A 19,398-nucleotide genomic window follows, 5' to 3' on the forward strand; every position below is an offset into this window, starting at 1 on the left:
GTATACATGGGGGACTGTTGGTGGGGATATGTGGACACCTATGAGCAGTATCGCTCATTTATTTCCACTTTCTGCTGTTCAACATTGCAGGGCATGTTTATTCTGAGAGTTCTGCTCTCAGACATGCCCCCTGCACTCGTACACGCTCCGTGTAAGCCTGGGAGATCGAGCAGCATGCCTTCATTACTATGCATGGTGCGCTGCCATCCTGCTCCTAAGCGGCCACTTCCTTGCAGGACTAGACTAGTCCTACACAGAAGATTACTAAATCTGGGGGAATGTCTTTATTAATGTAAATTCTGTATTGTATTTGAAATGTCTTATATGTGGTGCTTTTTTCCCCAGGACTCCAATGAAAATGGGCACTTCTGGCCCAGCTCTACCATTCCGGTAAACAAATGCAAATAAATAAATAAATTCTACATGAATATTTTTGGGGTATGTTCAAAGGCTATCTATCCTTAAGTATTATAGGGAATATTTCATAGGTGTCCACATATCCCCACCAACAGTCCCCCATTTGTACGACAGCAACAGGACATAAAAATCAAAAGAAGAAACCCTGTATTGTCCTCTAAAACTCCAGTACAGCCAACCGTAGGTGCACGTGTGTGCCCATTGCTTAGCTATGGTTAAAGCAGATAAAAAGGTTAAAGAGTATAACAAGGAATATATATGCAAATTAAGCATCTCAGCAATAGTGTAGTGGGCATAGCATTCACCTAACGAGCAGGCATTCCTAGTTTGAGTCACACTGCAGCACAGTCTATTTTACATGGCAAAGCATGGTATAAGCAATATTTGTATTGCAAAACCCACTAAATTTATGAACTGGAGTACTGCAGGAAATGCACATGTGAAGAGTCAGTATCATAATGAATAAGGCAGCAGTAGGCAGGAGTAAGCACTAGTAAGTGTGTGCAGGTGCATTTGTGCTGGGGTAAGCACTGCCTACACAGAATAAGCAAAGGAGAAGCTAAGTGGGTGTAAGACTGTGACCAGAAGTTAGCAGTGCTTACCTCCATGCAAACCCACGCAAACCCGCTTACAACCGGTTTAAAGTGCCTTAATCACTCTGTATCCAATGGCCGGTGTTCTGCCCAGCAACAAAATAAGCAGACTCTGTAAGGCTGGAACCCAGGACCATGCACAAAATGATTTACCACTAAGCTATGCCAGATATGCGTAAATCGTATGTTTTCAAAAATATAACCCCAGCCCAGTCATGCAACAGTACAGAGAATGCATATCCACATCTAGATGGACGTGTGTGTACATATATTACTATCTAAATGGATACAACATATCCATAGATGTAGTCACACACACACATATAAATATATATATATATATATATATATATATATATATATATATATATATATATATATATATATATATATATCCAAAAATATATACATATATATACAAATATATGAATATATATACATGCAAATGCAGACATCTACACATATATATGTCAGCACCTATATGTCCACATATTCATAGCAAGTTACATATAAGTACGCAGATATATATCTCTGTAGGTATATATGGACATAGTTAGAAATATGTAAGCAAATATCTATAGATATATATATATATATATATATATATATATATATATGTATATATATATATATATATATATATATATATATATATATATATATATATATATCCATATAGGTATATATGGACAGACAGCTATAGATAGCAGTGGTAGAGGAACAGAAACATATATGTCCACATGCACCATTAATGGGCTTGAGAGGCCCCAAACAATATACGTCCCGTACAAATTGCCATACCCCCCAGCCAAATACTTTTGCCCTGCAAGACACTACCAAGTTCATTGTATTGTGTTTCATTGAAATAGGGATTTAAATTAGTCCTCTCTTATGTTACACATGTTGACATCACATTCCCCTCTCCCTTACCCACTAGGCGGGCCAACCACTACAGGCCCATCCAACCCAGGTCATCCTCGACCCATGCATTCATTACCCACAGTTCCACCCCCCCCCCACTGCACACATGCAGCCACCATCCCTTCCCTGGTTACTGGCCTGTAGCTACCACACCACCACACATTGCCCTCCCCCCCACGCCCCCGGGACCCAGCCCCCCACCTAGTTTAGTTTTATACTGTCCATTTCCTATTAACTAGGTAAGTTGGTAGTTTTTAACAACATTAGGTGGGAGGCTACACCCCCCACACCCCCCAATGTGGGGGGGCTTTGCCCCCCACACTCCCCCTACTTATATATTCTAACTCCAGGGTCGCACTACAGTGGGGAAAAGGGCATATACACTGCCTGTACTATTTTCTGTGAAATGGGTTTTCGGCGAAATGAGCTTTCGGCGAAATAAGTTTTCAGTCATTTGGTCTCGGTGAAATGAGTTTCAGTCAAATGAGCATTCGGCGATCTGATAGGAATCCATATATATATATATATATATATATATATATATATATATATATATATACACACATATATGCATGTATATATATATATATATATATATATATAGATATAGATATATATGTGTGTGTGTGTGTGTGTGTGTGTGTGTGTGTGTGTGTGTGTGTGTGTGTGTGTATGTATATGTATATATATATATATATATATATATATATATATATATATATATATATATATTTACACACAGATATATACAGGGCCATGCCAATGGGGGGAGGGGCCCAATCAACATACGTTTAACATGTAGCATTACCCCCCCCCATCAGACAGGGGAAACATACAAACAAACACACAAAGTAAACAATCCACTGCTCCCCAATCCACAGGCAGGACACAACCAGTGGGGGGGGGGATACTGTAAACCCGCCAAGTCTAATCTTGCAACAGAGACAGGAGCGTCCCTTGCAGAACACCCCAAAAATTTTTGATGATCAAAGTCCCGTCCATGCAATGATTTATCAAGGCTGGGCATGTATGTACTTGGACTACAAGGTTGGGAAAGCCTGATGACCCATGGGTCGAGACAATGTACGAGATGAGTCCCGAGAAGTGGAGAGTGGTCAGTGTATAGTGGTGTGGTTAGACCCAACCTGCACCCAGAGTAAGGATGAGTGCTGTAGAGGAGGGGTGGGGGGGGGTTATGGGTATGAAATCATGGGCTGAGGCGTACAGGTATTGGCTGGAGCAGTTCTATTCTGTCCGCCCCGTGTATGTAAGCAATAGTGTGAATTGGGCAGAGCTGCCACCTAACAAGCAGCCATTCCCGGTACGAGTTTCACTGCAGCACAGTCTATTTTACATGGCAAAGTATTGTATACCCAGATGTGTTGTTGCAAAACCCACTACATAACACCAAAGAACACATGGTTGTAACACCCCACTGTAGGCATGTAAGACAATCTAATTGGCATCACAAGTTATTATTGTAGTCCTCACCCCCACCCAGGGGTGTGAGTGTCCAACTCAGCCTTCAAGTGCAGTGTATATGCACAGCTGTTGCTGTAGAATAAATAGCCAGCTGTGGACCTTCCTTCAGCCTTCCTGCACATCCCTGGATAATTCCTCTACTATCTCTTCCTCTTTGTGCACCAGGAACACCACTTACCTATCAATCCTTTTTCCATTTCTATTAATGTTTAATGTTACAAGTAGGTTACACCCTCTTCCCCAGCTATATTGGCAGAATCTGGAACCCCGTATCCACATGTATTACCTTAGCTGTCCCACAGGACACATGTAAATAACACATGAAGGAACACCATAAGCACACTTGGATCAGTGCATGCTCACCACCTGGCGAACCCCCCCAACTTACACTCTATACCCCTACATCAACAAGTGAAACCGACACCTCTTGTCCTGTCTCGCATACAAATCTCAACATCCTTTAAACCTTCCCTATTGCTCCCCTACCAATTATTCCACAGCCTACTATACAGTTACAATGTCCCCCCCTCTACCTACCTACCTACACCTTCACTATTCTCTTCTACTCTACCACACAGGTATGGCATAACTAAACCTACCCCGAATACTTGAGTGTAACCTACCCCTTCACTATTCCCTTCTACTCTACCACACAGGTATGGAATAACTAAACCTACCCCGAATACCTGAGTGTAACCTATCCAGAACTGTTAAACTGGACTCCAACTTCACCTTAAACTGACCTTTGTCAACAGTCATACCTGACATGTAAACCTGACCTAAGCATGTATACTACCGACACGTTAATGTAAACCAAGCACGAAGAATGTGGTACGTAGCTATGTTAAGTCTGTTACTCTCTATGAATGTGAACACCTCAGTATTACTTGAAATGAGTAGCTGGGGTTTACTGTGGAGCTCTACTCCCCGGGCCACCGCTGAAAATGGACAGGCATCCAGTCAGATTGTCCTGGTCAACAAATGTAAACTAAGTACATAAAGTAACTTGGAGGTATGCGGGAGCATGTGGGTTTAAGCCTGTTTGGGCAGCAGTAAGCAATGCCCACACTGGTTAAGCAATGTAGAAGATAATTCAATGTAAGACGCCGTAACCGGAGGTCAACAATGCTGAGCCTCGTGCAAACCAGCGCGTACACACCTACAATTGTTCTACAGTGCCTTAGTCACTCTGTAGCCAACAGCTCTCATCATGCCCATTACCAAAATAATCTCCACTCCCAGGTTCCAACCCCTGACCCTGCACACTATAGTCTAAGTGAGTTACCACTAAGCCATGGCTGATACACATTCAGCTGCTGTTATCACAAACATATCATCCAGCACAGTCATTCAACAGTATAGGAAATGTATGTAAGTATGTAAATTAATACCAGCAAACATGTGTACATTGCTCAATCACAGTATTTTGAGCAGTCTATGTGTATCAAAGAACAGTGCCTGTCCAATCATATTGTGATAACAGTAGTCTTGCATAATACTGAAGAGGATAATGAAAAACGGTGCACGCTGTGGGAAGCGTGTGGGCATGCTTCATGCACAGAATGTCACACCAGGGGCATCAGTTCTGTGGAACCGGGAGATGAGGCTGGCCAGGTTTGTGAGCACACCGCTGCTTCTCAAACCCCTGGCAGGATGATACCAGTGGGAGAAACAGTGTAGACCAGCTAAGTCTACTCTTGACACAAAACACATCCATCCCTGGCGAGACGAACCAAACATTGTGAATCACGTCAATGTCTGCACCAGTATCAGAGGAGGATCAAGGAAAGGCTTGTACATACGTGGACTAAATGGATGAACAGCCTGCAGAAGCTCGGGTCGAGACAGTATAATGGAGGAGTACCGAGACGTGCAGAGAGGGAAATTTGTGGAGATGAGGTATGGTTGAGCTACCAACTGGAGAATGGATGGATGCTGTGTACGTGGAGCCCGGGGGCCGAAGTAAGGAAACATGGGTATGACATTATGGTAGAAATATGGAAATGAAGCAGAACAGTAATAGTGTAGTGGGTAGAGCATCTGACAGATGAGTAGCCATTCCCCGTTCGAGTCCCACTGTAGCACAGTCTATTTTACATGGCAAAGCATGTTATAACCAATGGTTTTGTTGCAAAACCCACTAAATAGCATATATAAATATATATATATATATATATATATATATATATATATATATATATATATATATATATATATATATATATATATATATATCAACTGCAGTACCACAAGAAATGCACATGTGACGTATCAGTGTCAGATGGAATAAGGCACTAGTAAGCAGGTGTAAGCACAAATAGGCAATAGTAAGCATATGTACGCACTAGTAAGTGGGCTTAAGGCCTTACAACTGCTTTATAGTACCTTAATCACTCTGCATCCAATGGCCTTTGTCAGTCCAGCAACAAAATAAACAGCCATGCAGGTCACGAACCCAGCACCCTTGTTAAAGAAAAATACTTTAAAAAGACCAAAAGCATAAGGTTCAGTTCAGGTATCTTTATTCTTGCTCAAGGAGACAAAAAATGCAGTTACAGAGTTTGTCTGACCAAATCAGGAAGTGTCACAGTTATTATACCTTTCTTTCAAGACATTGCCCACTACGACTGACGTAGCAGATCACCAGTTCACAATTCTGTTATTTTACAGATATTTATCACATTTCTAGCTGACTCTTCAAAGTTTAAAAAAGATTTTTCAGTAAACAGGATGACCTTGATGACCACCGGTCAATTATAACTTTCTTGCTATGTGATGTTACAAGTCTAGGTACAATGGCTAATTTAAGCACAATGCAAGTACAGATTTCTGAAGCAGTTTATTGTTCATAATATCTAACTATCTTGCAGCTTGTGCACTTTTGCATCAACACGAACAGAGCTTATTGTCCATAATGAATGGATCTACAGAAATTATTATTATTCTTCCTTTAATTTCCTGACCTAGCAGAAAATCACCTGCTTTCCTAATATATTTCCAAGGCATAAACATGTATTTTGCTGTACTAGCAAACTAGGTCAGAGTGCATCTTGCAGTGTCAGAAAGCACAATTTCAGAAAGGCACTTTTTCAGTCTCAAATAAAACTAATGCTGCATATAGAATACAAATGTATTAACCTTCCCTTATTAAAATAAGCATTGTACACATGTGTTAATACATATTTGTCTAACATTTCCCCCCTGTTAATACTTTTTATTCTATTTCAAAAGCATAAACAGTTTGTTTCTTCTCCTAACCTCTTTATTGGAGGATTTGCAGCTAAGAGAGTCATTCAGTTTAAACTTATGAAAGTGTTTCCTTTTTCAACAGTTCTTCAATTTCAGTACTTTGATACAAAGTCTCAGATACTGACATGTCTATAAAATCTTTGATTCATTTTTTCATGCAGGGAATTCTACAGCATATGCATGCTCCTAACAATAGGGACCAGGTAACCCAAAAAACAACTGCTGGACCAATTCTCAGGCAACCATTTGTATGCCTTTTTCCCACATATGAAATAACAGTTTTCTACCTTAGTATTGATATACACCTTCCCTGCATGAAACATTTTCTTATCTATAATAGACAGTTGTTTTAAAAGAACAGGATTATGTTGTATATCACTGACAGTTCTATGCAAGGACTCAAAGTACGAGTCATAATCTGCATCACAAATTGTTTCTGTATTTTTAGCATTTTTAGGTTTAATATAACATTTATAAGAAACAGTCACATTACATCTGCTCCAACCTACTTGAATCGTGTCATTTATAAAAAAGCATACAATTCCTGTTTGTGTAACAGGTAAAAATAATGCAATTTTGTCTCTAGATTTCACAGGTGTAGTCTCAAAAATCAAGTTTTCCCAGGTCTCATTATCCCCCATATGCTATTGGTATGGCTGTGCAAATCCAACAATTTGAAATATTAAAAGTTTCAGCATACACATATTTGATTGCTTGGTAAGTGTTAAAGTTCGGATGCCAGTCTATGAGTGTTGAATCATGTTTGTTCAGTCTAGCTGGTGTGGCTGAAGAAAAGAAAGGCCACAGCAAAAGCCACAGCAAAAGGAACATTGTCACTAATGCAGTTATCAAGATGATTATGCAACACTGTTGAATATACTGCTGAATTTGTTTAGTATTTCTATTGTCTCTAGGTCTTGTCATTTTACTGCTGCTGTGTGTTAGCAAGAGTTTTATCAAGTTCAAAGTTTTTAACTAGTTTACAGTGTGTCAAATGAATCCAAGATGAACGTTCCACAATCTTGACTGCCGTGGGCGTGCTCAGCAATACTTGATACGGACCTTCCCACTTTGGTGTCTTCCAATTCTTTTTCTTGATTGTCTTCACCCAGACCCAAGTGCCTGGGGCTACTGCTACTTCGAAGGGGTTAGTTTGGTCTTTATCTGAAACAGAATTAAACTGTAAAAGATGTTTGTTATTTAGCATATTCCTCATGTAATCTGCAAGTGTCCAATCTGCTTCCTGGTCTGCAGGCATGAGAGGTTTCCGCTGAGGTATATAATAGGCTCTTCCAAAAATCTTTTCGAAAGGTGTCAGTCCTTTTGTGTTCGGAACAGTTCTCATGCTCAACAGTGCCAGGGGCAAACAGTACATCCAGTTCTTTTGTGTTTCTACTATAAGGTTTTTAAGCTTATTCTTTAAAACTCCATTGTGCCTCTCTACCAACCCTGCAGATTGAGGGTGATATGCACAGTGATGTTTCAAAGAAATCCCAAAATACTGACTTAACTGTTGTATAGTTTGGTTAACGAAATGTGTACCATTGTCACTGTAGATCCTTTCCGGTATGCCAAATCTAGGAATAATTTTTTTAACTAGGGTCTTTGCAACAGTGGCTGCATCTGGTTTACTAGTCGGAAAGGCTTCCACCCATTTGGAGAACATATCCACAATGACAAGGCAGTACTTTTTATTTTCACATTTGTTCAATTCTATGAAATCCATACAGATAGTATGAAACAGATACAGTGGTATAGGGAAACTCCCTTGCTTGGGCTTTAATGCCCCTTGTGCATGATGTTTATTACAAGTGTGACATGACAGGCAAATTTTTTTAGTGTAGTTTGTAAACCCATACATAGCGAACACCCGATTCACTAACTGTACCATCCCCCCTGTTGAGACATGGCTCTGCCCATGGCTCAACAAAGCTGCATGTCTAAATAAATTAGACGGTAATATCGGTTTTCCCTCTTTGGAGATGTACAGCCCTTCCTTGAGAATTGCTCCTCGTCTTTTCCATTTTTGTTTCTCAGCCTGTGTAGTAAGTGTCTGCATTGTTTTCAACATTTCTAAGTCTAAAATCTCAGAAGGTTGTAATTCCTCGTTCAAAAGAAATGCTTCTGAGGCTGCTTGCTTTTCAGCTGTGTCAGCTTTTGCATTGCCTTTTGAAATCCTATCTTGTTGTTTTGTATGAGCTATGCATTTACAAATAGCTACTTTCTGAGGCAACTGAATAGAATCTAACAAATCTAGAATAAACTGTGCATGGTTAATCGGTTTGCCAGTAGATGTCACCATTCCTTGATTCTTCCACTGTTGTGCAAAAACATGTACAGTAGAAAAAGCATACTGGCTGTCTGTAAAAATGTTTATGCTTTTACCTTTTGCTAAGGTACATGCCCGTGTCAAGGCAATCAACTCCGCTGATTGTGCAGATAAGTTATGTGGTAGAGGTTTTGCTTCTACAATCTCAGTATCAGAAACTACTGCATAACCTGTTATGTTCTGTCCTGTAGGACTCCTTTTGTATGAGCCATCCACGTAATATGTCACCTCAGCATCATCCAAGGGAACATCCGTGAGGTCTTTTCTAGGCAGTGTCTTTTGCTCAATTACCTGCAGGCAGTTATGGGGTGTGCCATCCACAGGAGTTGGGAGCAAGGTAGACGGATTCAAAGTAGTACATCATTCAATTGTCATGTGAGGTTGGCTCAGCAATATAGTCATACAAGAAAGGTGCCTAGCAGGGGAAACATATGCTATTTTTTCTTGCAGTAAAATGATTGCGACTGCATGAGGCACTCTCAATGTGAGAGGGTGGAATAATACTACTGAGGCTGAAGCCTGCACTGCCATTTCAGCTGCAACTACTGCTTGTACACAGTGGGGTAGAGACCGCGCCACTGGGTCCAGTTGTGATGAATAATAAGCAATGGGGCGTTGTTTCTCCCCATGCTGTTGAGTCAATACCGATGCCATATAACCTTGCTTGCAATCTACAGTTTGGAAAAAAACGTTTGTGATAATTTGGTAATCTTAAAACTAATGATGATGCTATCAATTATTTCAGCTTGCAGAAAGTTAATTCTGCTTCTGGTGTCCACTGTATTAAATCTTGTGCTGCCATGGGCTTCTTAAAAATCAGGTCAGTTAAAGGTGCAGATTCCAAAGCATAGTTTGGGATCCAGCTCCGACAAAAATTAGTTGTACCCAGGAAGGACATCATTTCCTTCTTGGTTGTGGGTTTTGGTGCTTGTAAGATCGCTACTTTTCTGTCCTCATCTAATGTTCTGCCATCTTTGGATATTACATATCCAAGGTATTTCACTTTTTTTCTCCAAAGCTGCAATTTATTTTTGCTTACTTTGTGTCCTTCAATTGCTAGGAATTTTAATAATGCTATAGTATCCTCCTTACAATCTTGCTGGGTAGGGGCGGCCAGCAGGATGTCATCAACATAAAGTAAAATCTGGCTACCTCTCGGTGGGATAAATCCTGCTAAATTACTTGCCATCTCGTGAGAATATTGTTGGACTTTCACTATAACCCGGTGGTAGTCGTGTATATGTATACCGCTTTCCCTGAAATGTAAATGCAAACCAATACTGGCTGTCAGGGTGTATCGGTATCAAAAAGAACGCATTGCTGATATCTACCACAGAAAAGTACTTCTGCTGAGGTTTTAAATCATTCAACAAGGTATGTGGATCTGGCACCATAGGTGCTCTTGGTATTACTGCATCATTTACAGCTTGTAAATCTTGGACCATACGTCATTCTCCGTTTGCTTTTCTAACTGGGAATAAGGGTGTGTTACATGGCAAATTGGGAGATTCCACCAATATTCCCTTCTTAAGCAAAGCTGCTACGATAGGTTTAATACCTGCCTCTGCATCTTTTCTAAGGGGGTACTGTCTCTTCTGTGGTCTAAATGCTGACTTTGGCGTGATAGTAACTGGTCCTGCTGTGTGAATAAGTCCTACATCTGATTTTCCTGTCGACCAGAGAGTTTCTGGTATGTCCGACAAAACCTTTTCTTCCTCTTCTAATAAGAGGGTTTCTCAGCTATTTTTGTTGGACTGCAAGTGTACAGCTGGATGTGTTTGTGTTATCCAGTTCAGTTTCTGTCTTTGTATTCCTTGTTCTGACAGTTCTGATTCTGTCTGTTTTTCCCATTTTGTGACTTTTTCTCCTAGGTCTATCCATTTTAAATATTTTTCTTTAGTTAAACTAACATGCGGTATTAGATTTGATTTGTAAAGTGAAAAGAACTCCTGGGGTAATGAACAGCTAACTACACTGTTCCCTTTCATGTCCCAGTACAAATTACACAGTACTAATCTGTTTGCATGATTTTTAAACAATTCTTGCTCATATTCTTTGTCAGGTCCTGGTGTATGACAATAATACAGAGTACAGTGCAACAGGCATTGTATGTCAATGCAAAGGGAGGGGAACTTACTGGTAGCTACATTCATTAACTCTTCAGTTACTGCTCCAGGACCAGTCGTAACTAAGTCCTGGCTGTACCAGTAAAATGTCTCACCCTCCGTTTGCACTGCAAAAGTATTGGTCTGTCGCTGTGCTTCCATACCCTGCATGGTTGGAACTACTGCTATGCTTAATAGTTGCATAAGATCTCTGCCCAAAAGGTTCACTGGGCATTTTGCAGAAACAACAATCTCACTTTTCTGGGTTAATCCTGAAACTGGATCTGTTATTGTAATGTTATGGGAGAGAGGCTCCCGATACAGCTGTCCATTAGCTGCTTTTACTAGTATAAAGTCATGTGATTCTGAATTTTCTGGTAGTTTGGAAGGGTGTACCAGGGTTCGAGATGCCCCTGAATCGCACAAAAATTTGACTTCCCTCCCTTCTACCAGGAGTGTCACTTCTGGTTTTGTGTCAGCCAAATAGAGTTCTAAACTCAATAAGGCTAGGTCTAATATTTCGTTTTCTTCACTATCGGTAGCTTCCTGCACTTCTTCTATTATCACATTCTATGCTCCTTCTATCACATTGTCATTTGTCCTTTCTCTATTATTCCTATCTAGTGATTTCTGACTTTTATATAATCAGTCCTCACCTTCATCATTTTTGTCTTCCACTGCTGCCTTCTTATTTTTCCTGCAATCCTTTGCCATGTGTCCTTTTTTTCCGCATTTGAAGCACTCACCTCTTTTCTTTCTCCCTTCAAAGTCCTCTGATCACTGATCAGATTGTTTATTTCCCTGGGCATTTTTTTGCCCTTTTGTCCGGACCATACTAAATAAACTTCTCCATCTTCTACAGCAAATACTTGGGCTTTCTTTTTCTTTTTGTTATTAAAATGCCTTTCGGCATGTCTAGCATATTCAAGCAGTGATTTTAATCTGCTTGCACGATGATCTACCATATGTTTAGCAATGAAACTACTTATGGGTGCAATACTGCCTTTCAAAAATGCATTCTTTAACTGCTGCTCATATGGGGAATCTTGTGTCTGATCTTCAGGCACTTGCATCCCACAGTGATTGTTAAAACATTCTAATAGTCTGGAAAAATATCTATCAACAGTTTCACTTTCCTGTTGGACGTATTGATTAATGCAAGTCCAGTCTGCCCTAGGCTTCCATTTTTCAGAAATTCGGTCTGTCAGACCTTTCACTCTGTTGTCTAGTTCTGCACTGCTATGTGGGAGGGGCCTAAGTGCAGCGTCACGATGATTCCAGTTGCCACTGATCATGTGCCAATCTGGACCTACTATTTGTCTGACTACTTTTTCTACTTCCTCTCCGTTTAAGTGATAACTTAATCTCATGCCCTGTAAGTCTTCTAAGAACTTTCCAAAATTAACTTTTGGATGGGGAATTCTCTCTGTGGCTTTCCAGATGTCTTCCGGTGTCCACGGTCTGTATACTAAGAGAGTTGGGTTCTGCCCTTCTTGTCCTGCCTGAGGATTTGGTACTTCTATGAGTGGGCATATCTCCTCTTCACTCATAGCCCGTGAATTTCCATTTATTTGATATAATTCAATATCCCCTTTTAAATTGCGTGTTCGAGACCTAGTCTCGATAGGATCTCTAACAAACGGTAGTGGTTTTATAGGAACGACTGGATATCGTGGAGGTGGGTCAGTTTGTTCTTTTGCTTCATATTCTGGTAAGGGAACTGGTAAGAGAACCGAAACCGGAGCGGGCGGAGGGGCTGATGCTATAACCAAGTTATTATCCTCTTTGTCTAGAAACACTGCTTTTGAATTTTTACTTTTTTGTTCTCTACGGTTTGCTTCCTCAATCCACCTGTGTGCCTGAGGAACTCCTAATTTTTGCTGTTTTTTAACCCGACCTTTAGAATCTGTTTTTAATTGTCTAATAAGTTTGATAAGCGAGGATCTTTCTAGTTTCCCATCAAATTCGTATTTGTTAACCCATTTAGTATAATATTTAATGTTGTCGGCATGCTGTGATTGCATATATTTTGCATCTTTGGTTAACGGTGGGCTTTGGGTTTTGTTCGTTTTTGTGCACGTATTACCCATTTTGTTCTTAGCCTTTTTAAATGTTACGTAACCCTTTTGTTTTTAAATGTGGTACCACCAAGTGTTTATAGTCTCTTCAGACTACCTGCCTACTTATCCTGTTTCCCTGATCTATGACAAGATAGCAATATTTCTGTCCCTGAATTCACAGAACAAATGCAATCAAGTCCCTGATCTTAAAATAGAAAAAAGTAGATTCACCTTACCTGAGCCTCAGCGATTGGTCACTTCACTGTTCAAATGGATTCCGCCTTCAGTCGTAGGTCAGAAAAGTGGCTGGCTTCTTTTGCACGACAATTCAGTCGGAGGTCTTTCAATGAAGAAGATCCGATGTGGTATCTTCCCTGCGCAGTTTCATGCCACCTGGCCCATCTGATCCTAGGCTAAACGAGGGTTTCCAGCTCCAAAGGACCAAAAAATGTTAAAGAAAATACTTTAAAAAGACCAAAAGCATAAGGTTCATTTCAGGTATCTTTATTCTTGCACAAGGAGACAAAAAATGCAGTTACAGAGTTTGTCTGACCAAATCAGGAAGTGTCACAGTTATTATACCTTTCTTTCAAGACATTGCCCACTACAACTGACGTAGCAGATCACCAGTTCATAATTCTGTAATTTTACAGATATTTCTCACGTTTCTAGCTGACTCTTCAAAGTTTAAAAAAGATTTTTTAGTAAACAGGATGGCCTTGACGACCACTGGTCAATTATAACTTTCTTGCTATGTGATGTTACAAGTCTAGGTACTATGGCTAATTTAAGCACAATGCAAGTACAGATTTCTGAAGCAGTTTATTGTTCATAATATCTAACTATCTTGCAGCTTGTGCACTTTTTCATCAATACGAACAGAGCTTATTGTCTATAATGAATGGATCTACAGAAATTATTATTATTCTTCCTTTAATTTCCTGACCTAGCAGAAAATCACCTGCTTTCCTAGTATATTTCCAAGGCATAAACATGTATTTTGCTGTGCTAGCAAACTAGGTCAGAGTGCATCTTGCAGTGTCAGAAAGCACAATTTCAGAAAGGCACTTTTTCAGTCTCACATAAAACTAATGCTGCATATAGAATAAAAATGTATTAATCTTCCCTTATTAAAATAAGTATTGTACACATATGTTAATACATATTTTTCTAACAACCCTATACACCATAGTCCCAGCAGCTATCCACAAAGCCATCACAGAAGTACAGAAGTACAGAAGAATGCGGTAGTAGTAAACATGTCCTCACCATAGTATACCCAAACTGAACCTGTGAAAGGCATCAGTAGACAGTCATATGTGCCATAACTGACTACAGAACATACATATGTGAATTGGAGTACTGTGGCAAGTACAGATGTGAGGTGTTATTGTAATTAAGTGTAGAAGTTCCCAGGACCACATACATTGTACGTACACATGTCTCAAGGATACAAGACACATATATAACATGGCTGAAGGGAAAATCAATGCCAAAAGGCAAATATCATGCATACAAATAATAGGCACCACTAAGTGTAGCACAGCACTGCCTTCCAGACTACTGGCAGGATACTACCAGTGGGAGACGCAGTGTCAACCTGCTAAGTCTAATCTTAAACAAACACATGTTCATCCCTGGTAGGACGACCCCAAAAATTCAACTAAAAAGAGTCCTCGGGGTAACATACCATGCCTCACAGGTAAGCAAAGACGGTAATGTATGTTCGTGGACTACATGTGTGGGAAGCCTGAAGATCCATGGTATGGGTAGATTCGGCTGTAACCTGTAGGAAGGATGACTGATGTGGAGGAGGAACGGGGGGAAGGGAAAGATGAGTATGACATTATGGACCGAGGTGTGCCAGGGTTGGATGAACCCGTACTAATGGGACCGTCCCGTGGATGTCAGCGAGAAAGGAGGGGGGGACACCGGCAAGGTACTGAGACACACAGTTTCCCATGCCAAACCATGTTATGGGTAATATGTATGTTGCATAACCCACGGAATAACATATATATATATATATATATATATATATATATATATAGATATGATATATATCACAAAAGGTTTCTCATCCAGGAAAAAAGAGGTCATTGTTCCCCTCTACTCATCACTCATTAGACCCATTATAGAGCACAACTCCGCTTTTGGTATGTACCGCACAAGACATCTACAACAACTGGAAAGGCTGCAGAAATACCTCACAAAGAGGATTACTAGCCTCAAACAGATGCCTTATGGAGACTGTCTCAAAAAACTCCAGCTTTACTCCGGCACATATCGCCTACTCAGAGGTGATCTCTGCCTAACATACAAAGCTATGTCAAACCCAGAGCTGTTGGACATGCTCCACTTAAAGAAATCCCAATCCCTCCAAGCTACACACTCTAGGGACCTAAACCTAGTCACCACACTAAACAGAACATGCCGGAAGGATAGATTCCTGTCCCAGAGACTTCCCATACTCTGGAATAAACTACCTTTCTATATCAAACAAAGCTCCTCATTAGCACTCTTCAAGAAAAATCTTGATGATCAGATGGGAAATAGGAAATTCACCCCGGGGATCACTTCTGTGACTCTGCTCGATGGTGGCACAGGAAAATAATTTTCTTGGGTGGCAAAAGCCAGGGTACCTTTTTGGTTGGGCATGTATAGGCCTTAGGGCCAATAGCCTAGTACCTACCTATGAACCTATATATACATATGTAGATATATATATATATATATATATATATATATATATATATATATATATATATATGTAGATATATATATATATATATATATATATATATATATATATATATATATATGAATTGGAGTACTGCGGCCATGAAATAACATGTTGTTATTGTTTGTTTTTTCGGCTTTTCCTGGTTAGGGGTCACCACAGCGGAACTCTGGTCCGCTAATGATTGGCAGTTGATTTTTATGGTGCCGAGTTGCCAACCCGATGCCCAACCTTCAGCGAAGGCACGCCCATTCACTCATGTCTTTCAGATGCCACTCGACCGCAGGGAGGACATGCAAACTCCACACAGAAGGCACTCCAGCCGATATATATATATATATATATATATATATATATATATATATATATATCACCTGGAGTACTGCAGGAAATGCACATGTGAGGTGTCAGTATCATAATGCATAAAGCAGTAGTTGGGTTAAGCAGCAATAAGCTGTAGTAAGCATATGTCAGCACTAGTAAGTAATTTTAAGTGTACAGGCTTAGCACATCTGATGCAAACTATCTGTAGGCATATGCCACCGGAGGTTTGTGTGAGTTTAAGTTTACAGGCTCAGCAAATCTGATGCAAACTATCTGTAGGCAGATGTAAGTGGAGGTTTGTGTGAGTTTAAGTTTACAGGCTCAGCAAATCTGATGCAGACTCTCTGTAGGCAGATGTAAGCGGAGGTTTGTGTGAGTTTAAGTTTACAGGCTCAGCAAATCTGATGCAAACTATCTGTAGGCAGATGTAAGTGGAGGTTTGTGTCAGTTTAAGTTTGCAGGCTCAACCAATCTGATGCAAACTATCTGTTGGTATATATAACTGGAGGTTTGTGTTTGTGCGACGGTAAGCACTGCATACACAAAGTAGGCAAATTTGAGGCTAACCTACAAATATGTAGCTGCCCTGAGTGTGCCGGTTCTCCTGTAAGAGGTATTGCTACCTGCTGTCTGTAACACTGATGGCCACACACAGGAAGGACTGTATAAACATTCTCAGAATGTCCAGGTTATATCATCACATATAACCCCTATTGTACATAACATGTGAAGCAGTCCCATATCTCACTGGCTTGTTAGCAGATATGATGACACTATTTATGGTGTGCAGCACATACACACCACGTCATGCACGTAATATTTAAACAGGTTGACAGAGTTGTGTCTGGCAGCACATACACAGGGCCAATAATGACATGTTGCTGTGATAACCTCATACATATACTGTTGTAACAGCGTTTGTAGCATCATATGCCCCATGAGGGATAAGAAGCCAGTAACTGTCACAGCATTCACCATCTACAGACTGCAATCCTCACACTACCATCTGCAGTCCACAGATAGATGCTCTGTTGGTAACACATGAAACCAAAGGCACAACACACTGCCCAGTCTGCAGCTCACCCTGCAGATGGGGATTCCACATACACATGGAACTGACATGGCAGGTATGGAGACATGTAGGAAAGTCATATCCACAAACACACTGTTAAACCAAAAGTACTCCACATACAGTATAGCAGCACTTGCAGTCTGTAGTCAGGTCAGGCACATCCCCCTCCTGTGTGTTGCCTTGTTTCCATAGTGCATGTTGTTAGAGGTAAATTCCCAATCCATCTCAGATGCTGTTTGCCAACCAACAGATCTAGCTCCTGCTCACAGTGAATTACAAGGACCAACACTAACATGATGTTCCTAGATATTGGAGTGTGTTTCCATGCAATTGGCTATGGGAATGTTACCACAGCTGTTCCACATGCAATCTGCTAGAAGAGAGCTGCAATTCATGCAGAGGCCATCAGCTGATCATGAGCATCACTTACAATACACATGCTGCTGCCTAAGCAAAGCAGGTGTAAGTCTCCACATCCACCAGAGAGGGTGTGGGAGAGGCAGACAGAGGCAAAGGAATGTCAGAGAGGGGTGGGAGAGTAAAACTGCAGCTTGTTTGTGTCACACACCTACCAGCACAGGGTATCAAACCCCTGACAACTATGTAGTGCTATCACAGTTCGATGCAGTTATTGGATGCGCCACATGGGTTACCTGCTGTGGAGCCCTCAGAACATATATGTGATGGTAAGTGACAGCTACAACAGGAATACGGTAGCTATATGGTAGGTGACGTACACGTGCCTGTCCGCATGAACAGGTGCCAGCATCAACACAGCCACACTCTCACAGGGACACACACACATCAACACACTTGGCAGGGCCAGGAGTACAACTCATCTGTAGCAGGATTGCCACAACACATCACTGTGCAGGTATCGCATGCATCACACGGATCATATGGAGGTGGTATGGGCAAAGGGTATGAGGAGGTGTCTGACATCAGACAACATGCTTCAATTTTCCGATGGGGGTTGTAGTGAATGTGGATGTGAACATACGCACCATGCAACACACAGACAAACACACAGGGTGCCAGTACTGACATGCATGGGTGCATGTCTGCACGGGTGTGTGGTGTTTGACTGTGGCAGCAGGCTATACAAGGGTAGGCGATGGGTATACCTTGGCATCAGGTCACATGACATTGGTCTGCATTGTGTCTCAGGGCTGTATTGTCCGCATTTGCCCACACAGGTGGGTAATGTATCCCCCATCAAGTCACCTGGGTGACTATTGTGTGTGGCCAATGCTGTGCATTTTGCCATGTATGTGTACCTTAGTCCATGACATGGATGATGTCTGGGATGTGCACACCTCTCACATGCATGTACAGTGACATGTGGAACTGTACCTGGGGTGTCTGGCCCATGTCGTGAACACAGATTAGCATCATATGTGCCAGTCTTGCCCACCTGTGGTGGAGACCAGTAATGGGCAGCAGGTTTACTTTGCACCTACATTGATAGCATGCTCACATCATTCCCTGGTGTCAGTGGCATCTGTCCATACAGGGCATGTTGTCAGGCATGTTATGTCCATTGTGGGTCACATGTGATGGCACCACAGGTGTTGCAGGTGTCCATTGGGGAACATGGGGGAGTTGCACTTTTAGTATGTACGTGCATATTGGACAGATGGACAGGGAGACATGGCCTCTTTATCCCAATGCTATCACTCCATAGTTACTAGCAGTGGCCAGTATGCAGTGTACTACCCACATATTGGCTGTTACCTAGTCATGTTTGTGTGCATGAGACATGGGTTGGGAGTGTGCTCTGGGTAATACTGGGGTTACTAACTGTGATTGCCTGTCCTTGATGTCACATGTATGGGTATGGCTTTGAACCCCAGCCTCTCAGCTATTTCACATCTGGTATCCCTGTATGCTGGACATCGGCCACCATATAAGAAATATTCAAAACCCATTCCATATTGGCCACAGGTGTCACACACTCCCAACCACCTCTACACAGGATACGGGTTATACACACACACACACACACACACACACACACACACACACACACACACACACACACACCTGTCATGTTTGGGAGTAGAACCCCTACCTAACTAGTTTATTACACCACAGCACTACACAGTT

This window comes from Protopterus annectens, chromosome 1.part0 (assembly GCF_019279795.1).
Source record: "Protopterus annectens isolate FY-2018-M chromosome 1.part0, PAN1.0, whole genome shotgun sequence".
NCBI classification, from domain to species: Eukaryota; Metazoa; Chordata; order Ceratodontiformes; family Protopteridae; genus Protopterus; species Protopterus annectens.